Raw genomic sequence first — 9,636 nt, 5'->3', positions numbered from 1 at the left:
TACGGCATGTGTGGGCTAAAATTCTAAAAAGGACAGAAAAGACAAGTTTCTTAGAGTGAATTGATCCAATGCTAGAACTGAGTTACGATGGTAAATGTGGAATGTATTTGATGAGATTTTCCATGAGAAAATGATGTAAACGGCATAGGCTATAGTCCGATTCGTTGCAATGCGCAAAGGGGTGCACCTAGTTCACGATTGGCGGTGACTCTGGCATTGGAATGACTTTCCTTGTATTGAAATGTGATGGATCCAAGTCCAATATTCTATTCTGCTCTAAGAATGATGGGAAACAACAATAAAAGTATTAATGTCCATATAAAAACGGTGGGAAAGAATTAAAAAGCAAATCAATCTATAAACATGGTTGAGAGATGACTAATCGCTTGTAAGTTGATTAATGACCTTATCTCCGGTTACAAGCTTAACCAAAGCAAGATAAGGGGAGTATGGCACGTCTTGCACTTTAGGGAAACCGATTGTATGGCCTCTGTGGAAAGCAATTGGAAGAATGAAGGAAAAGAAGTCTTTGTTTGAGTCAATTCATCCAATGCTAGAACTGAATTTCGACGGTTACGGTGGGATGCATTTGCTGAGATTTCCGTTTAGAAAATGGTGTAAACGCTATAGTGTACTGTCCGATTAGTGGCAATGCACATCGAGGGGCACCTAGGTGGCGATTGGCAGTCACCTGGGCGTTGGAATGACTTTTCTTGTATTGAAATGTGGTGTATCAAGTCTAATCTTCTAATTCACTCAAAGAACGATGCAAAACAAAACAATAAGAGTAATAAAGCCCATATAAAAAAGGAGAGAAAGAATTAAAATTGAAAGTTAGTTTGGAAGATGGCTTAAAGATGATTAACCAAAGGGACGTATGGCACATCTTGGCCATGAGGGAAATCAATGGTACGGCATCTGTGGGCTAAAATTCTAAGAATGAAAGAAAAGACAGGTTTCTTAGAGTCAATTGATCCAATGCTAGAACTGAGTTACGACGGTAAATGTGGATTGTATTTGATGAGATTTTTCGTGAGCAAACGGTGTAAATGGCATAGGCTATAGTCCGATTTGTTGCAATGCGCAAAGGGTTGCACCTAGTTCGCGATTGGCGGTGACTTTGGCGTTGGAATGACTTTCCTTGTATTGAAATGTGGTGAATCCAAGTCCAATATTCTATTCTGCTCTAAGAATGATGGGAAACATCAATAAAAGTATTAATGTCCGTATAAAAACGGTGGGAAAGAATTAAAAAGCAAATCAATCTATAAACATGGTTGAGAGATGACTAGTCGCTTGTAAGTTGATTAATGACCTTAACTCCGGTTAGAAGCTTAACCAAAGCAAGATAAGGGGTGTATGGCACGTCTTGGGCTTGAGGGAAACTGATCGTATGGCCTCTGTGGATTGCAATTGGAAGAATGAAGGAAAAGAAGGCTTTGTTTGAGTCAATTCATCCAATGCTAGAACTGAATTTCGACGGTTATGGTGGGATGCATTTGCTGAGATTTCCGTCGAGAAAATGGTGTAAACGCTATAGGGTACAGTCTGATTAGTTGCATTGCACATGGAGGTGCACCTAGGTGGCGATTGGCGATGACTTGGGCATTGGAATGACTTTCCTTGTATTGAAATGTGGTGTATCAAGTCTAAACGTCTAATTTACTCAAAGAGCGACGCAAAACAAAATGATCGTATGGCAGCTGTGGTTTACAATTGGAAGAATGAAGGACAAAAAGGGTTTCTTTCAGTCAATTCGTCCATTGCAAGAATTTCGTTTCGACGGTTAAGGTCGGATGCATTTGCTACAATTTTACTTAAGAAAATGGTGTAAACGGCATATGGTAGAGTCTGATTAGCTGCAATGCACATCGAGGGGCACCTAGGTGGCGATAGGGTGTGACCTGGGCATTGGAATGACTTTTCTTGTATTGAAATGTGGTGTATCAAATCTAATCGTCTAATTCACTCAAAGAACGATGCAAAACAAAACGATAAGAGTAATAAAGCCCGTATAAAAAAGGAGAGAAAGAATTAAAATTGAAATTTAGTTTGGAAGATGGTTTAAAGATGATTAACCACTTGAAAGTCGATGAATGGCCTTAACTCCAGTTACGAGCTTAACCAAGGCTAGATAAGGGGCATATGGCACATCTTGGCCATGAGGGAAATCAATGGTACGACATCTGTGGGCTAAAATTCTAAGAATGAAAGAAAAGACAGGTTTCTTAGAGTCAATTGATCCAATGCTAGAACTGAGTTACGATGGTAAATGTGGATTGTATTTGATGAGATTTTTCGTGAGCAAACGGTGTAAATGGCATAGGCTATAGTCCGATTTGTTGCAATGCGCAAAGGGTTGCACCTAGTTCGCGATTGGCGTGACTTTGGCGTTGGAATGACTTTCCTTGTATTGAAATGTGGTGGATCCAAGTCCAATATTCTATTCTGCTCTAAGAATGATGGGAAACATCAATAAAAGTATTAATGTCCATATAAAAACGGTGGGAAAGAATTAAAAAGCAAAATCAATCTATCAACATGGTTGAGAGATGACTAGTCGCTTGTAAGTTGATTAATGACCTTAACTCCGGTTAGAAGCTTAACCAAAGCAAGATAAGGGGAGTATGGCACGTCTTGGGCTTGAGGGAAACTGATCGTATGGCCTCTGTGGATTGCAATTGGAAGAATGAAGGAAAAGAAGGCTTTGTTTGAGTCAATTCATCCAATGCTAGAAATGAATTTCGATGGTTATGGTGGCATGCATTTGCTGAGATTTCCGTCGAGAAAATGGTGTAAACGCTATAGGGTACAGTCTGATTAGTTGCATTGCACATGGAGGTGCACCTAGGTGGCGATTGGCGATGACTTGGGCATTGGAATGACTTTTCTTGTATTGAAATGTGGTGTATCAAATCTAATCGTCTAATTCACTCAAAGAACGATGCAAAACAAAACGATAAGAGTAATAAAGCCCGTATAAAAAAGGAGAGAAAGAATTAAAATTGAAATTTAGTTTGGAAGATGGTTTAAAGATGATTAACCACTTGAAAGTCGATGAATGGCCTTAACTCCAGTTACGAGCTTAACCAAGGCTAGATAAGGGGCGTATGGCACATCTTGGCCATGAGAGAAACCAATGGCATGGCATCTGTGGGTTAAAATTCTAAGAATGAAAGAAAAGACAGGTTTCTTACAGTCAATTGATCTAATGCTAGAACTGAGTTACGACGGTAAATGTGGGATGTATTTGATGAGATTTTCCATGAGAAAATGATGTAAACGGCATAGGTTATAGTCCGATTAGTTGCAATGCGCAAAGGGGTGCACCTATTTCGCGATTGGCGGTGACTTTGGCGTTGGAATGACTTTCCTTGTATTGAAATGTGGTGGATCCAAGTCCAATATTCTATTCTGCTCTAAGAATGATGGGAAACATCAATAAAAGTATTAATGTCCTTATAAAAACGGTGGGAAAGAATTAAAAAGCCAATCAATCTATAAACATGGTTGAGAGATGACTAATCGCTTGTAAGTTGATTAATGACCTTAACTCCGGTTACATGCTTAACCAAAGCAAGATAAGGGGAGTATGGCACGTCTTGGGCTTGAGGGAAACTGATCGTATGGCCTCTGTGGATTGCAATTGGAAGAATGAAGGAAAAGAAGGCTTTGTTTGAGTCAATTCATCCAATGCTAGAACTGAATTTCGACGGTTATGGTGGGATGCATTTGCTGAGATTTCCGTTGAGAAAATGGCGTAAACGCTATAGGGTACAGTCTGATTAGTTGCAATGCACATGGACGTGCACCTAGGTGGCGATTGCCGACGACTTGGGCATTGGAATGACTTTCCTTGTATTGAAATGTGGTGTATCAAGTCTAAACGTCTAATTCACTCAAAGAACGATGCAAAACAAAACGATCGTGTGGCAGCTGTGGTTTACAATTGGAAGAATTAAGGACAAAAAGGGTTTCTTTCAGTCAATTATTCTATTGCAAGAATTGCGTTTCGACTGTTAAGGTCGGATGCATTCGCTACTAATTTACTTAAGAAAATGGTGTAAACAGCATAGGGTAGAGTCCGATTAGCTACAATGCACATCGAGGGGCACCTACGTGGCGATAGGCTGTGACCTGGGCGTTGGAATGACTTTTCTTGTATTGAAATGTGGTGTATCAAATCTAATCGTCTAATTCACTCACAGAACGATGCAAAACAAAACGATAAGAGTAATAAAGCCCATATAAAAAAGGAGAGAAAGAATTAAAATTGAAATTTAGTTTGGAAGATGGTTTAAAGATGATTAACCACTTGAAAGTCGATGAATGACCTTAACTCCAGTTACGAGCTTAACCAAGGCTAGATAAGGGGCGTATGGCACATCTTGGCCATGAGAGAAACCAATGGCATGGCATCTATGGACTAAAATTCTAAGAATAAAAGAAAAGACAGGTTTCTTAGAGTCAATTGATCCAATGCTAAAACTGAGTTACGACGGTAAATGTGGGATGTATTTGATGAGATTTTCCGTGAGAAAATGATGTAAACGGCATAGGCTATAGTCCGATTCGTTGCAATGCGCAAAGGTGTGCACCTAGTTCGCGATTGGCCGGTAACTTTGGCGTTGGAATGACTTTCCTTGTATTGAAATGTGGTGGATCCAAGTCCAATATTCTATTCTGCTCTAAGAATGATGGGAAACATCAATAAAAGTATTAATGTCCATATAAAAACGGTGGGAAAGAATTAAAAAGCAAATCAATCTATAAACATGGTTGAGAGATGACTAATCGCTTGTAAGTTGATTAATGACCTTAACTCCGGTTACAAGGTTAACCAAAGCAAGATAAGGGGAGTATGGCACGTCTTGGGCTTGTGGGAAACTGATCGTATGGCCTCTGTGGATTGCAATTGGAAGAATGAAGGAAAAGAAGGCTTTGTTTGAGTCAATTCATCCAATGCTAGAACTGAATTTCGACAGTTATGGTGGGATGCATTTGCTGAGATTTCCGTCGAGAAAATGGTGTAAACGCTATAGGGTACAGTCTGATTAGTTGCAATGCACATGAAGGTGCACCTAGGTGGCGATTGGCGATGACTTGGGCGTTGGAATGACTTTCCTTGTATTGAAATGTGGTGTATCAAGTCTAATCATCTAATTCACTAAAAGAACGATGCAAAACAAAACGATCGTATGGCAGCTGTGGTTTACAATTGGAAGAATGAAGGACAAAATGGGTTTCTTTCAGTCAATTCGTCCATTGCAAGAATTGCGTTTCGACGGTTAAGGTGGGATGCATTTGCTACTATTTTACTTAAGAAAATGGTGTAAACTGCGTAGGGTAGAGTTCGATTAGCTGCAATGCACATCGAGGGGCACCTAGGTGGCGATAGGCTGTGACCTGGGGGTTGGAATGACTTTCCTTGTATTGAAATGTGGTGTATCAAGTCTAATCATCTAATTCACTCAAAGAACTTTGCAAAACAAAACAATTGTATGGCAGCTGTGGTTTACAATTGGAAGAATGAAGGGCAAAATGGGTTTCTTTCAGCCAATTCGTCCATTGCAAGAGTTGCATTTCGACGGTTAAGGTCAGATGCATTTGCTACTATTTTACTTAAGAAAATGGTGTAAACGGCGTAGTGTAGAGTCCGATTAGCTGCAATGCACATCGAGGGGCACCTAGGTGGCGATAGGCTGTGACCTGGGCGTTGGAATGACTTTTCTTGTATTGAAATGCGGTGTATCAAGTCTAATCGTCTAATTCACTCAAAGAACGATGCAAAACAAAACGATAAGAGTAATAAAGCCCATATAAAAAAGGAGAGAAAGAATTAAAATTGAAATTTAGTTTGGAAGATGGTTTAAAGATGATTAACCACTTGAAAGTCGATGAATGACCTTAACTCCAGTTACGAGCTTAACCAAGGCTAGATAAGGGGCGTATGGCACATCTTGGCCATGAGAGAAACCAATGGCATGGCATCTGTGGGCTAAAATTCTAAGAATGAAAGAAAAGACAGGTTTCTTAGAGTCAATTGATCCAATGCTAGAACTGAGTTACGACGGTAAATGTGGGATGTATGTGATGAGATTTTCCATGAGAAAATGATGTAAACGGCATAGGTTATAGTCCGATTCGTTGCAATGCGCAAAGGGGTGCACCTAGTTCGCGATTGGCGGTGACTTTGGCGTTGGAATGACTTTCCTTGTATTGAAATGTGGTCGATCCAAGTCCAATATTCTATTATGCTCTAAGAATGATGGGAAACATCAATAAAAGTATTAATGTCCATATAAAAACGGTGGGAAAGAATTAAAAAGCCAATCAATCTATAAACATGGTTGAGAGATGACTAATCGCTTGTAAGTTTATTAATGACCTTAACTCCGGTTACATGCTTACCCAAAGCAAGATAAGGGGAGTATGGCATGTCTTGGGCTTGAGGGAAACTGATCGTATGGCCTCTGTGGATTGCAATTGGAAGAATGAAGGAAAACAAGGCTTTGTTTGAGTCAATTCATCCAATGCTAGAACTGAATTTCGACGGTTATGGTGGGATGCATTTGCTGAGATTTCCGTTGAGAAAATGGCGTAAACGCTATAGGGTACAGTCTGATTAGTTGCAATGCACATGAAGGTGCACCTAGGTGGCGATTGGCGATGACTTGGGCATTGGAATGACTTTCCTTGTATTGAAATGTGGTGTATCAAGTCTAAACGTCTAATTCACTCAAAGAACGATGCAAAACAAAACGATCGTATGGCAGCTGTGGTTTACAATTGGAAGAATGAAGGACAAAAAGGGTTTCTTTCAGTCAATTCTTCTATTGCAAGAATTGCGTTTTGACGGTTAAGGTCGGATGCATTCGCACCTAATTTACTTAAGAAAATGGTGTAAACGGCATAGGGTAGAGTCTGATTAGCTACAATGCACATCGAGGGGCACTTAGGTGGCGATAGGCTGTGAGCTGGGCGTTGGAATGACTTTTCTTGTATTGAAATGTGGTGTATCAAATCTAATCGTCTAATTCACTCAAAGAACGATGCAAAACAAAACGATAAGATAAAGCCCATATAAAAAAGGAGAGAAAGAATTAAAATTGAAATTTAGTTTGGAAGATGGTTTAAAGATGATTAACCACTTGAAAGTCGATGAATGCCCTTAACTCCAGTTACAAGCTTAACCAAGGCTAGATAAGGGGCGTATGGCACATCTTGGCCATGAGAGAAACCAATGGCATGGCATCTATGGGCTAAAATTCTAAGAATAAAAGAAAAGACCGGTTTTTTAGAGTCAATTGATCCAATGCTAAAACTGAGTTACGACGGTAAATGTGGGATGTATTTGATGAGATTTTCTGTGAGAAAATGATGTAAACGGCATAGGCTATAGTCCGATTCGTTGCAATGCGCAAAGGTGTGCACCTAGTTCGCGATTGGCCGGTAACTTTGGCGTTGGAATGACTTTCCTTGTATTGAAATGTGGTGGATCCAAGTCCACTATTCTATTCTGCTCTAAGAATGATGGGAAACAACAATAAATGTATTAATGTCCATATAAAAATGGTGGGAAGGAATTAAAAAGGAAATCAATCTATAAACGTGATTTAGAGATGACTAATTACTTGTGAGTTGATTAATGACTTGAATTCCGGTTACAAGGTTAACCAAAGCAAGATAAGGGGAGTATGGCACGTCTTGGGCTTCAGGGAAACCGATCGTATGGCAGCTGTGGTTTACAATTGGAAGAATGAAGGACAAAAAGGGTTTCTTTCAGTCAATTCGTCCATTGCAAGAATTGCATTTCGACAGTTAAGGTGGGATGCATTTGCCACTATTTTACTTAGGAAAATGATGTAAATGGCGTAGGGTAGAGTCCGATTAGCTGCAATGCACATCGAGGAGCACCTAGGTGGCGATTGGCAGTGACCTGGGCGTTGGAATGACTTTCCTTGTATTGAAATGTGGTGTATCAAGTGTAATCGTCTAATTCACTCAAAGAACGATGCAAAACAAAACGATAAGAGTAATAAAGCCCATATAAAAAAGGAGAGAAAGAATTAAAATTGAAATTTAGTTTGGAAGATGGTTTAAAGATGATTAACCACTTGTAAGTCGTTGAATGCCCTTAACTCTAGTTACGAGCTTAACCAAGGCTAGATAAGGGGCGTATGGCACATCTTGGCCACGAGAGAAACCAATGGCATGGCATCTCTGGGCTAAAATTCTAAGAATAAAAGAAAAGACAGGTTTCTTAGAGTCAATTGATCCAATGCTAAAACTGAGTTACGACGGTAAATGTGGGATGTATTTGATGAGATTTTCCGTGAGAAAATGATGTAAACGACGTAGGCTATAATCCGATTCGTTGCAATGCGCAAAGGGGTGCACCTAGTTCGCGATTGGCCGATAACTTTGGCGTTGGAATGACTTTCCTTGTATTGAAATGTGGTGGATCCAAGTCCACTATTCTATTCCGCTCTAAGAATGATGGGAAACAACAATAAAAGTATTAATCTCCGTATAAAAATGGTGGGAAGGAATTAAAAAGGAAATCAATCTATAAACGTGATTTAGAGATGACTAATTACTTGTAAGTTGATTAATGACTTGAATTCCGGTTACAAGGTTAACCAAAGCAAGATAAGGGGAGTATGGCACGTCTTGGGCTTCAGGGAAACCGATCGTACGGCAGCTGTGGTTTACAATTGGAAGAATGAAGGACAAAAAGGGTTTCTTTCAGTCAATTCGTCCATTGCAAGAATTGCATTTCGACAGTTAAGGTGGGATGCATTTGCCACTATTTTACTTAAGAAAATAATGTAAATGGCGTAGGGTAGAGTCCGATTAGCTGCAGGGTATAGAGTAAACGCTATAGGGTACTGTCCAATTGGTGGCAATGCACATCGAGGGGCACCTAGGTGGCGATTGGTAGTGACCTGGGCATTGGAATGACTTTTCTTGTATTGAAATGTGGTGTATCAAGTCTAATCTTCTAATTCACTCAAAGAACGATGCAAAACAAAACAATAAGAGTAATAAAGCCCATATAAAAAAGGAGAGAAGGAATTAAAATTGAAATTTAGTTTGGAAGATGGTTTAAAGATGATTAACCACTTGTAAGTCGATGAATGCCCTTAACTCTAGTTACGAGCTTAACCAAGGCTAGATAAGGGACGTATGGCACATCTTGGCCATGAGGGAAATCAATGGTACGGCATCTGTGGGCTAAAATTCTAAAAATGAAAGAAAAGACAGGTTTCTTAGAGTGAATTGATCCAATGCTAGAACTGAGTTATGACGGTAAATGTGGAATGTATTTGATGAGATTTTCCGTGAGCAAACGGTGTAAATGGCATAGGCTGTGGTCCGGTTCGTTGCAATGCGTAAAGGGGTGCACCTAGTTCGCGATAGGCGGTGACTTTGGCATTGGAATGACTTTCCTTGTATTGAAATGTGGTGGATCCAAGTCCAATAGTCTATTCCGCTCTAAGAATGATGGGAAACAACAATAAAAGTATTAATGTCCATATAAAAATGGTGGGAAAGAATTAAAAAGGAAATGAATCTATAAACATGGTTGAGAGATGACTAATCGCTTGTAAGTTGATTAATGACCTTAACTCC

Source organism: Carya illinoinensis, chromosome 13 (assembly GCF_018687715.1).
Source record: "Carya illinoinensis cultivar Pawnee chromosome 13, C.illinoinensisPawnee_v1, whole genome shotgun sequence".
NCBI lineage: Eukaryota > Viridiplantae > Streptophyta > Magnoliopsida > Fagales > Juglandaceae > Carya > Carya illinoinensis.
Note: the sequence above shows the minus strand (reverse complement) of the source record.